The 10,973-nt window shown below is 44.6% G+C and overlaps 1 protein-coding gene across 13 annotated transcripts in view; it reads left to right on the top strand.

Annotated features, from left to right (window-relative positions):
• The first annotated feature begins 84 nt into the window (after nt 1-84).
• ATG7 (autophagy related 7) overlaps nt 85-10,973 on the top strand; it is a 238,976-nt gene continuing 228,087 nt past the window's right edge. For 9 of the 13 annotated variants that reach the window (XR_005374573.1, XR_005374572.1, XR_005374581.1 and 6 more), the window contains exon 1: nt 85-144. The gene's annotated coding sequence lies outside the window, so the exon portion shown is untranslated. The other 4 variants (XR_005374575.1, XR_005374576.1, XR_005374577.1 and 1 more) reach the window with 4 other exon arrangements.

The raw sequence follows: 10,973 nt of genomic DNA, 5'->3' as shown, positions 1-10,973 counted from the left end.
CAGGTCGGGTCCCCGCCTCCGTGTGCGCACGCGCACCACTGGCCGGGGGGGGGGGGGGGGGCGGGGCCACCCGGGGCGGGGCCATATTGCGTCATCGGAGCGCGCGCTGCGGACGACGCCGTGGTTGCCGGAAGTTAAGCGGCGGTAAGTGAGCCGCGCTGGAGAGGCAGTGGCGGGGTCCTGCGCCTGGCGGGAAGGGGCGAGCTCGGCGGTGAGGGCAGGAGTCTTGGCGGCTTTCGGGATCCTCCCTCCCGCGGGGGGTCTCTAACTCCGGCTCTCGCCGTCCTTCCGCAGCCACGTCCCCCGGACTGTGGGACTGGTTGAGCCCGGGCTCTTCTGACTGGAAGGCTCCTGCTGTCCTAGGTCAGGCCCTCCCGTCGGCTGGCAGGCGGCGCTCTGAATCTCGGGGGTCGGAAGGCCGGAGACCGGACGCCAGGCTTCCTATCCTGGCCTTGCCCGCCTTTGCCGTGCGGCTTTGGCGAGTCAGCGCTTTCGGCCTCTCTTGCCTCATCTGTAGAATGGGAGAGCGAGAATAACGTCATCTGTGAGGCGGGGGCATGAAATGAAGTCCGTTCTTTTGTCAGGGCTTCTCTGAGCCGAGGTTCTCGATTCTTCAACGTGGCCCAGGGGTCACAAGCTTTAATGGTTATTCAGTCAGGTAAGGCAGATGTAGGTGTAAGGAATTTATTTCCACGTCAGGAGCAGACTTCTGTTTTCACCGAGTTGAGTTTTCATGGTGCAGTACTGACACGTATGAAGTGGGAGAAATGGAAACAAGACTTGGGTGCTGCACGCGTGTGAGCTCTTGATCATTAAACACAACTACAATTTTTTTTTTCAAGACCAATTTTTAGAAATTGTGGGGTTTTGGGGGTTTTGTTTGTTTGTTTTTACTCCGCAAGCTGAAACCAGACATATATGTGACTGCCAGTTTCAGATCCCTGGATACCAGGTTCCCTTTCCCATTGAGTACTCGGATTTCTTTTCTTTTTATTTTTTTTTTAAAGATTTTTATTTATTTATTCATGAGAGACACACACAGAGAGAGAGAGAGAGAGAGGCAGAGACACAGGCAGAGGGAGAAGCAGGCTCCATGCAGGGAGCCTGACGTGGGACTGGATCCCGGGTCTCCAGGATCACGCCCTGGGCTGAAGGCAGGCGCCAAACCGCTGGGCCATCCAGGCTGCCCCTGATTCCTTTGATGACACCATTGCCCACTGGTTAAATTTCGTAAGTGGCAGAAAACCCACTACCTCTGGTGATTGTTCGGTCTTCCCCTAGCTTTGACTTGAGTTCTATGTTGAGCCGAAAGCAGCTACCCACGATCTCAGCTCATTGTCCACCATCCTTCAGGCTCCTGGGATCTCCCTTCCACCTGATTGCCCACACACCTTTGAAAGCTGCTGGTTTGTCTTCCCCTTCACACCATTTCTTCTCCAGGCTGAGCACGTTTAACTTATGTACCCATAGTAAACTCCGTAATGATGGAGAATCTTGTTTATGTGCCAGGCAACACTGTGAGCATTGCTGGTGTAGAGGTAAAACCAGACAAAAACAACAACAAAAAAAAACCTGTTTTATGGAGCCTACTTTTTTTTTTTTTTTTAAAGATTTCATTTATTTATTCATGAGACACACAGAGAGGCAGAGACAGGCAGAGGGAGAAGCAGGCTCCATGCAGGGAGCCTGCCCTGGACTGAAGGAGGCACTAAACCGCTGAGCCCCCCTGGGCTGCCTGGAGCCTACTTTTTGATCGTGGTGGTGGCATTTGTGGTAATTGTCAATAATACCCATCTTTTAGTGGGCCAAAGGTGTTTCAGATCCTGTTAGATGCTACAGAAAAAAGAGACCGTAATGGGATGGAGAGTAACCAGGGGTTAGTGAAGGGAGTTTTTGTAAAATCTAGCTGGTGAATTCTAGAGGCAAAGTCTCTGAGTAGGTGATTTTGTAACTCACATGCGAATGAAGAAAAAAAAAAAAAAAAAAAGCCAGCCTTGTGAAAGCTCATCTTGCCTAATTGTTCCTTCTATCCCCCGGTTCTGTGCTGCGGTCTTGTTAAGCCGTGTACAGGTTGTGTCTCACTTGTGCCCTTTGTTCCTGCCCCTTCAGCTCCTTCTGCTGCCTAAAAACAGCTCCCCTTCCTCTTCCACTTTCTTGGCCAACTCCTCCCTGCCCTTCACGTGACATGATCTCAGAATTCTTTAAGGAGTGAAGTACAGGCCTCTCATTCAAGATGTACATCCCCATCCTCAAGGAGTTAATTATTTTTTAAGTCAAGGAGATAGATAATAGCACTCTGGTATGAAGCTAGAGTAGAGATTTGCCAGAGGAGGACTCAGAGTGACCGTAGGTCAGGATGAGGCATCAGAGAAGGCTTCTGTGAGGATGTATTGGTTATGAAGGTTGAGCAAGATTAGTCAGAAGGAGAGGAGTGTGAGGTGGGATGATATTGCATTGGGAGTGGTGTGAGCAGAGAGCTGTTGGTGACTGTGTGACTTGCAGGTAGTTCACCTAGGCTAAGAGGGGACCATGGAAAGGTAAGCAGGAGGCAGGTCACAAAAGGCCTTGTGGGCAATAGAGGATTATATATTGTAATATACGATTAGGATCACAGACTTTGTGATCTAAGTTACTTGTGTACCTAAGCTGGCTTTGCCCCAAGCTAGTTTTGAGACCGTGGGCAAGTTCCTCCCTTTCTAAGCTTCAGTTTCCTCACGTGAAAGCCAACCTCCCAGGGTTGCTGTGAGAATTGAACGCTATATGTTAACCCACCTGATGTTCGTAGATGGTAAATGATAAACTGTAGCAGTTAATATTGCCATGCTAAGAAATTTGGACTTTATCTTGAAAGTGTGATGTTGGAGAGTCCAGGCAGTCTAAAAAAAGGAATGTGACATGCTCTCTTATATTTTAAATTACCCAGGAAGTTCCATGGGGATTACACTGGGGCCAGCTGGGAGACCAGTGAGGACACTGTCGCTTTGGTCCAGGTGGCAGAGGAGGGAGGCCTGAACCAAGGCAGTGGCTGTGCCGAGAGATGCATGGGTGGGTTTAAGGGATATAGGGAGTGGGATTTGCTGGACTGGCAACCCTGTAACACCACGTGGTGAGAGGAGGGAGATGAATTGGGATATGGGTGGGTGCAGGGGATGAATCCTGTGTGTGGACCTAAGTAATAACAAAGTTCTTTGATGAGTGGTCCTTGATTGGTTATCCCTGACCTCCGCTGAGATTTTATGTGGAAGTCCAAATGGCCTGTTTTCTCTACTATTAGTCATGGGAAGTGAAGTTCAGAAATGCCTTCCTCCTTTTTTGTCTCCTAATCCTTCTCACCATCTCTAGTATAAGGCCTGGTTGTGTACTCAAGGGAAAATAACGAGATGCTGCTTTGTTAGCCAGTGGACAGTATGCGTCTCCATGGTCTTGGCAGACTGGGTAGCAACAGTGCAGTGTCAGTCCAGCTCCAATGATCACCTCTGGGTTTTTCTCAACGCCTTCTTTGTTGTGCTTACCCTCCTTGGCACTCATTCCTGTTTGACAGTCTCTCTTTGAGAGTGTGGTATGCAAAGAAAGATCTCTTTCTTCCGGAGTCTGACCATACAGACGGCTGTAGTTTTTTTGGTGACCTGAGGCCCCCCACCCCATCTCTGTTGTAGTCACATCCTGCGCTCCTGGCGCTGCTTGGCACTCCCCACGTGTGTTTGGACAGCTCTTTTGCCTGGCTCCTGCTTGTCTTTCATTTTTTTTTTTTTAATTTTTATTTATTCATGATAGGCACACAGTGAGAGAGAGAGGCAGAGACACAGGCAGAGGGAGAAGCAGGCTCCATGCACCGGGAGCCTGACGTGGGATTCGATCCCGGATCTCCAGGATCGCGCCCTGGGCCAAAGGCAGGCGCCAAACCGCTGCGCCACCCAGGGATCCCCCTGCTTGTCTTTCAGATTTGCATTCCTCCCCTAGCTGCCTAATGTTCCCTTTGACTTCACTGAGTTGCAACATCAGTGAAGGCTCCTCAGCCTCTATCATTTACAAACTTAGCTCCAGCTGACCCTGTCACTGTGCCTCATTCTGTGAAAGAAATATGTTTAGGGGTAATTCTTTTACTTGTGCTGAGATTCCATCTCTTCCTTTTCCTCCAGATCTGGTTCCATCATTTATTCTGTTTCTTTCCTGCTTATCCATCCCTTCTCATGTAAATATCTAGTAAAAAAACAAAACGTCTTCCCATTTACTTCAGCCACCATGCAACCTCATCCCATCCACATTTCTTGACTTCCTGAAGTCATCATTTGCTAAAATCCTGCTTCCACCCACTCGTCCTCCAAAATTGCTCTCCCTAGTCTTCACACCTCTGTGTTACCAAAACTTCTGAACATTTTGCCTTCCTTATCTTTTGAATTCTGAGCACATCTAATATTGCTGATATTCCTTCACTTATGAAAACCACTCCTGCTTTGTGCTGTCTTTCTGGCTGTTTCCCCCTGTATCCATTGTAGGTTTTTTCCCCTCCTTTTGTCTCTTAAATGCTAGTTTTTTCCAAGGCCCTGCCTTATACTCTGTGCTCTTCTCACTCACAACTTCAGCTCCCACTTACATACCAAGGACCCCTGTTCTGTATCCTGAGCTGGGATCTCTCATGAGGGCCCATGCTCAAACTCAGTGAGTCCAAAATGAAGCTCATAAGCTTCCTTCCAAGACTGCAAATCTTTTTTTTTTTTTTTTAAAGATTTTATTTATTTGTTTGAGAGAGAGGTAGTGAGAGAGAGCAGAGCAGGAAAGAGAGGCAGAGGGAGAAGCAGGCTCCTCTCTGAGCAGGGAGCCTGCCATGGGCTTTGATCCTAGGACCCCAGGATCATGACCTGAACTGAAGAGAGATACTTAACTGAGCCACTCAGGCGTCCTCCAAGGCTGCAGTTCTTTTTACATCCTTTACTCTGACTCATTCTCCTCCTTCCATTTAGTCATTCACACCAGAGCTCTGTTGTCATCTTGAACTTTTACCTCTCATGCCATCCAGGCAGTCATCAAATTTCTACAGATTCTCCTTCTTTTGATAGTCCCCCAGATGCTTTAGAAAATGTGTCCTCCGTTTTCTCTCCCACTGCCTTAGTTTGGGCTCTTCTCACTTCTTGCCTATATTCCCTACATGAACACTAGCTCCTTGCCTTGTCTGGCACCAGGTGCCCTTTCTAAAATACAGATCTTAGCTAAAAAACAAATCCCTGCTTTTTCAGTCTAATTTGGATATCGCTCCTTCCTCCTCCCATAACAGCCTGTACAGATACTTACACCATACTGTGTGGTGCTTGTTTTATCCACAAATTGCTCTACTGTCATTCCTGGTCTTAGTAACCCTCAAAACTTAGATCCTGAAAAGCAAAGACCTTAGTTTTTTTGCCATTGAGTGCTGAAATATAGCACGGGAACTTGTGCATGATATTATGTTTATTTATTTATTTAAATATTATGTTTATTGAGGGAATAACTAAATGGAAACCCCTCTGTCTTTGACACATGTTTTGTTGGTAACATTAATTCTTTTTTTGAGTGCCTCCTGTGTCAGTTACCTGCATTTTCTAATTGAATCCTTACAATGACTCGGTATAGCAGGTGATATCCCATCTTATAGCTGGAGAAACAGGCTCCAAGAAGTTAAATGACCTCCCCAAGGTTGTGTGCCTAGATGTAGCAGAGGTGGGATTTTAACTCAGGTCTCTCTGGCTCATGAAGCCCTTCCATTGTCATACTGCCTCCAGCGTATCAGGCTGCATCTTTGCCCAGTAGTTTTTCTGGACTTAGATTTAAGACTCTATATTTACCTCTGTAAAGTTTTTAGTCTTGTTAAAATAGGCCTGTTGTATCAGGTGGTCAGAATCTTTTCTATTCTGAAATTTTGTTATCCATTATATTGCCTATTCCTTCCTGCTTCATGTCATGTGTAGAATTGGTAAGCAAACCCTTAACATTATTCAAGTCACTGGTAAAATGCAGCAAGTATACTTATTGAATATATTTGTTTACACCGTTTCTGTGTGTTTCCCTGCTCTAAACCACTAACACACAGTTCAGTACACATGAAATACTTAGTAAATATTCATTGACACAGATAAATAAAAATAAATTGGACCAAAGACAGCCAGTGACTTATCACCATTAGCTCCTTTCTTCCTAACATTGGTTCATACCTTAACCAGAATTCTTTGAATAAGATTATTTTTTACCAGTTTTTAATCCCTCTGATTATGTCAGTATATCCACTTACAACATCTTCATCTTACCTACTAGGATATTTGGAGCATTCTTGTCAGAGACTTTGGCTGAGGTCCAGATATCCTATGTCCCTATGTCTGTGGTTCTTCTTTGATCAAGGAAGAAGTGCGGTTACTCTGTCATGACTTGTTCTTAAACTATAGTGGCTTCTTATGATTACTTGGGCCTGCTTCATACAGTTCTGCAGGTTGTGCACTGCACAAGAGGCCACGTCTGAGGGTGTTTATGTCATAGGCATCATGGGTTTATTTTTTATAGTGTTAATTTTCTGACATACAAGGGTAAAATGTCTTGAGCCAACCCATCAATGTATTAAGGAAGTTTTTTAAGGGAAGGAAGTAAAATATCTTGAACAAGGGGTGCAGTTTTCTAATTGTACAAAAGTGCCATGTGGTCTAGAAAGGCCCACATGACACTTCCTGGGAGCAAAACCTCTGTCCAGTGGGCTGGAGAGCCCAACCTTATTCTCATCTTTGGAAATTAAATATTTTGAAAATCTGGTATCAAGTGTTGGCTTGGCCCAATTTTTCAGCCCTTCTTTTCCAGGACTCTTTAAATATCACCAGAACTGAAAATCAGAGTCTCTGTTACTCAGAAGCTAGCCTGCATAACTCAGCCTGCTTTTAGGAAACCATCACGGATTTTACTTGTTGGTTGACATAAGGTCTCCACAGTGATTCGGGTGAATCCAGGTAGCAGTCCCTCATATACACGACAGAGCAACGTGACACTGTTGATTGGTGCAGGTAACAAAAAGTCTTAAAAGCAGGTATCATGCATCCAACTTTCTTGTGTTGTTTCTCTCTCCTGTCTCACAGCCTTTCTCAGCTTTTACAGCTTTTGCTACCTCTCCTTCATAGGCTTCCCATGCCCTACAAGGCTGGTATCCAGTGCATCCATTCTCAAAAACTGAGGCTGAACAAGCAGACTATATATGAAGGTAAAGATTATTAAAGCAGAAGGAAAACAACTGCCAGAAGTAGCCAATGAGAATGAAGGTTACAGTTTGAAGACTGGGGAGGTGACTGTCAGTTCTCTGATTGACTTCTTGAAGAAGCAAATAATGCCAATCTGTAGGGGTACACATAGAGGTGAGGGAGACAACTCATCCGTAATAGCAGTTATCATGCCTGCTATGATCACAATTGTGATCACCTCACAGTACAGTTACCAAAAAAAAAAAAAAGCCATTTTAGATGACTTGGTGTCTTGCGGAGACATCGGTTTGGCTCAGGGGCATCTTGATTCTAATGCAATTTTTAAAAGGAATCGAGGCTTCTGAATCAGCTGATTCCTCTGTAGGAATCCTGAGTTTTCATCTTTTGGTAAAGGCTAATAATCTGTCTTCAAAGTTTGGAACTTTGCTCCCCTCCTCTTGGAAGGGAGGGCTTGTAAATCTCCTTCTTTGGCAGCCTTGCACATTATTTCCAAAATTCATGAAGATGCAGAGCATCACTAGCCAACAAAACATGCATTGGCTCCATATGCCAAAGGGGCCCTCTCCCACTCCTGGCCCTCTCTGCCTCTTTTTTTTTTTTTTTTTTTTTTTTTTAAACCCATCCACAGCTAAGAATATACTGCTTGACAGTGGGACTTGGCCATGTGGTTTGGTGCTTATTTTAATGACTGCCAGAGCTCGCGGCCTGTAGCTGTGAGAATGAGAACAGAAGTCTGCTCTATGTGCTCCATTTTGGCCCAGAGGAGGTACTTCAGGGCCAAATTGTGGTTATTCTGGCACTTCTGCTAAGTGAATGGCCCCACGCAACCTCAGAGAAATTGAACACAAAGTGCTCCTAACCCTTAGAACTTGTTCCTCTGCACTTCCCCTTGATGGCCTATAGCAGGATACCATCCGTTCCATTTTAATTAATCTCTGCTGTGAGTGCAATGCTCCTTTGAGGGAGGCAGGGCTTCAATGAGACGTGTTTAAGGCAGAGAAAGTTTTCATAGTGAACATGGGGAAGGCAACCACATTAGTCAGGCTCTGTTGGCTAACGTAGGAGGGATGTGTTGACAAGAAGAACTAACAGCACTACCATGTATTGAGCACTGGCTGTGCCCAGCACTGGGATAGGTACATCATACTCTTTCTCATTTAGCCGTCCCAACGACCTCAGGGCTTGGGTATAATTATCCTTATTTCGGAGATGAGGAAATGAAGGCAGAGGGGATAAAGTTCCCTGCCAAGGCTCCTCAGCCAATAAGAGGTGGAACTGGAACTTGCATTTGGGTTTATCTGAAGACCAGACTCCCAACTGCTGTCACTTTAGCATCCTTTCTCTGAACCATTAGAAGCTTCCCTGCCCTCCCAAAGCAGATGAACAAAAACCCAACAACACACACATGGACAAATTACAGCAATTTAGTACAGTTTGGCTGGCCTCTTTTTCTGCTATCTCTCCAAGGATCTAGTTTCCCTGAAGACAGGTTTGTTTGTTTTATCACTATGATTGTTGTCTATCTTCTACCAATTTACCTTCTTCATTTCCAGAAATCCTACACTGGCTTAATACTTGCTGTGTCCAATCCTATTGGCCCCCCGCTGGAGAAAGACCAGTTGGACAGACTCACCAGGGAGCATTCCTGCTCCAATTAATTATATAACAGCAAAGCCAAAACTCTTCTGTCTTCAGCTTCTTTAATAACAAATGTCAGAGAAATTTATGGAAATGATATTTCATTTAGACTTATTTAGAGCAAGAATTTCTTTTCACCAAAGCTAGATTTAAAGAGGTAATCTGTTAAGTATTAAATGAATACAGGCAGTTCTCTGTAGGGTCACTGTAGGACTTTCTTTCTTTCTTTCTTTCTTTCTTTCTTTCTTTCTTTCTTTCTTTCTTTCTTTCTTTCTTTCTTTTTAAAGATTTTATTTATTTATTAATGAGAGACACACAGAGACACAGACACAGGCAGAGGGAGAAGCAGGCTCCATGCAGGAAGCCCTACGTGGGACTAGATCCTGGGACTCCAGGATCACGTCCTGGGCTGAAGGCAGGTGCTAAACTGCTAAGCCACCCAGAAATCCCCAGGACTTTCTGAATATAGGACTTTCTGTTTTACTTTTCTTGTTCAAGTGTAGTAAACATATAGTAAAATGCACTAATCATAAATCTTTAAGCTCATGGGTTTTTACATAGGTATGTGCCCTGTAACCACCGCCCAGCTCAAGTTACATAGAATATTTCCAGCTCCCCAGGAGGCGTCTTATTGTCCTTTCTCAGTCACTAGCCCCACCCCATCCTGGATTACTTTTCTAATTTCTATCATGTTAATTGGTTTTGCCTTGAGTATATAATAACATAGGCTAGGTGTGTGCAGGTGTTAAAATTGTCTTCATATTTTATTTTGGAACAGTTTCAGACTTGCAGCCTTACAAGAATAAGACAAAGACCTTTCATGTGCCCTTCTCCCAGAGACTTCATCCAGATTCTGTCCCAATAGCATCCTTTATAAAAGCAGAGTATCAACCCAAGATCACATGTTGCCCTCAGTTGTCACATCTTTCTCTTTCACTCTGGGACAATTTCCTAGTCTTCCCTTGACTTTTAAGACCTTGACACTTTGGAAGATTGTAAGCCCATCTAAGTAATTTTGTAGAAGGTTTTCTAGTTAGGGTTTACCTGACGTTTCCTCTCGATAAGCTCCAAGTTGTGTTTTTAGCCGAGTGCTATAGACGTTTGTGTTTTTCATGGCATTCCATCACATAGCATACATGTCTGTTTGTCCCATTGCTGCTGATGTTAACTTCAATCCCTACATGAAGATGGAATCTGCCAGATTTTGTCACTGTAGAGTCACTTTTTCTCTCTTTTGATTAATCATTTTTTTGGTGAGACTTTGAGACTGAATGTAGGCTTTTAACTTCTGTAGCCATGGGAATACTTTCAGGAAGAAAGATTGATTCTTTACTGATTTTGTATTTGGTTGAGTAAGGTTTCATTTCAATTGATTTGTACATGCATATCTCTTGCCCACTAAGATCTTAGTCCTAAAATACAGTAATAAGTTTAGAGACCTTCTAAGTCACATGGCCTATTTCCATATGTTCTTCATGATTTCTTACTCTCATCTCCATATTCCATGGTAATAAGCTTAGAGTTTGTCTTCCCAATTGCAGAAGCCTGGCTTATTTCTTACTCTTGCTTCTCTTGTGATAGGTACCCATAAAAGGTTTCTAGAACTCATCTTAGTAGCATTTGAGAGCCACTCTGCAAGGGAGTATGGTATATTGAGAGGAATATGAGCCAGGATCTGAATCTGTAGAATTTATAATCAGGTTGATGAAAGTAGACAGATCAGCAGAGAGTCAGACAGTAATACTAAATGTAGAGGTAGCTTAGAGACAGGAGTGATTAACCATAGCCAATAGCAGAGCAAACATGGAGTAAAGAGAGTGAAAGGCAGCTTTGGGAAGCCTTTCTGGAGCAAATAATCTCCAAGCTGGATTTTGAGAAGTGCTAGTCACAGAGGCAAGGGTGCCTTTTAGACAGGGGGAGCAGTTTTTTCAGAGTTGCCAAGGCAGCACAGCAGTTGTGTTACAGGAGAACCAAGCAGCTTGATGTTTCTTCAGCATCTAGTCAGAGGAGTGGTGGGGCCTCCAGGGTGGCACCAGAAAAGTTGGGAGGCAGTAGTAGCAGGGGTCCTGGAAAAAGTAGGAAGGAAACTGAGGGTCCTCGAACTACAGCCTGCAGGTTAGATCCTGA

Source organism: Canis lupus, chromosome 20 (assembly GCF_011100685.1).
Source record: "Canis lupus familiaris isolate Mischka breed German Shepherd chromosome 20, alternate assembly UU_Cfam_GSD_1.0, whole genome shotgun sequence".
NCBI lineage: Eukaryota > Metazoa > Chordata > Mammalia > Carnivora > Canidae > Canis > Canis lupus.
The sequence above is the reverse complement of the archived record's forward strand: the minus strand, read 5'-3'. Positions and strand labels throughout refer to the sequence as shown.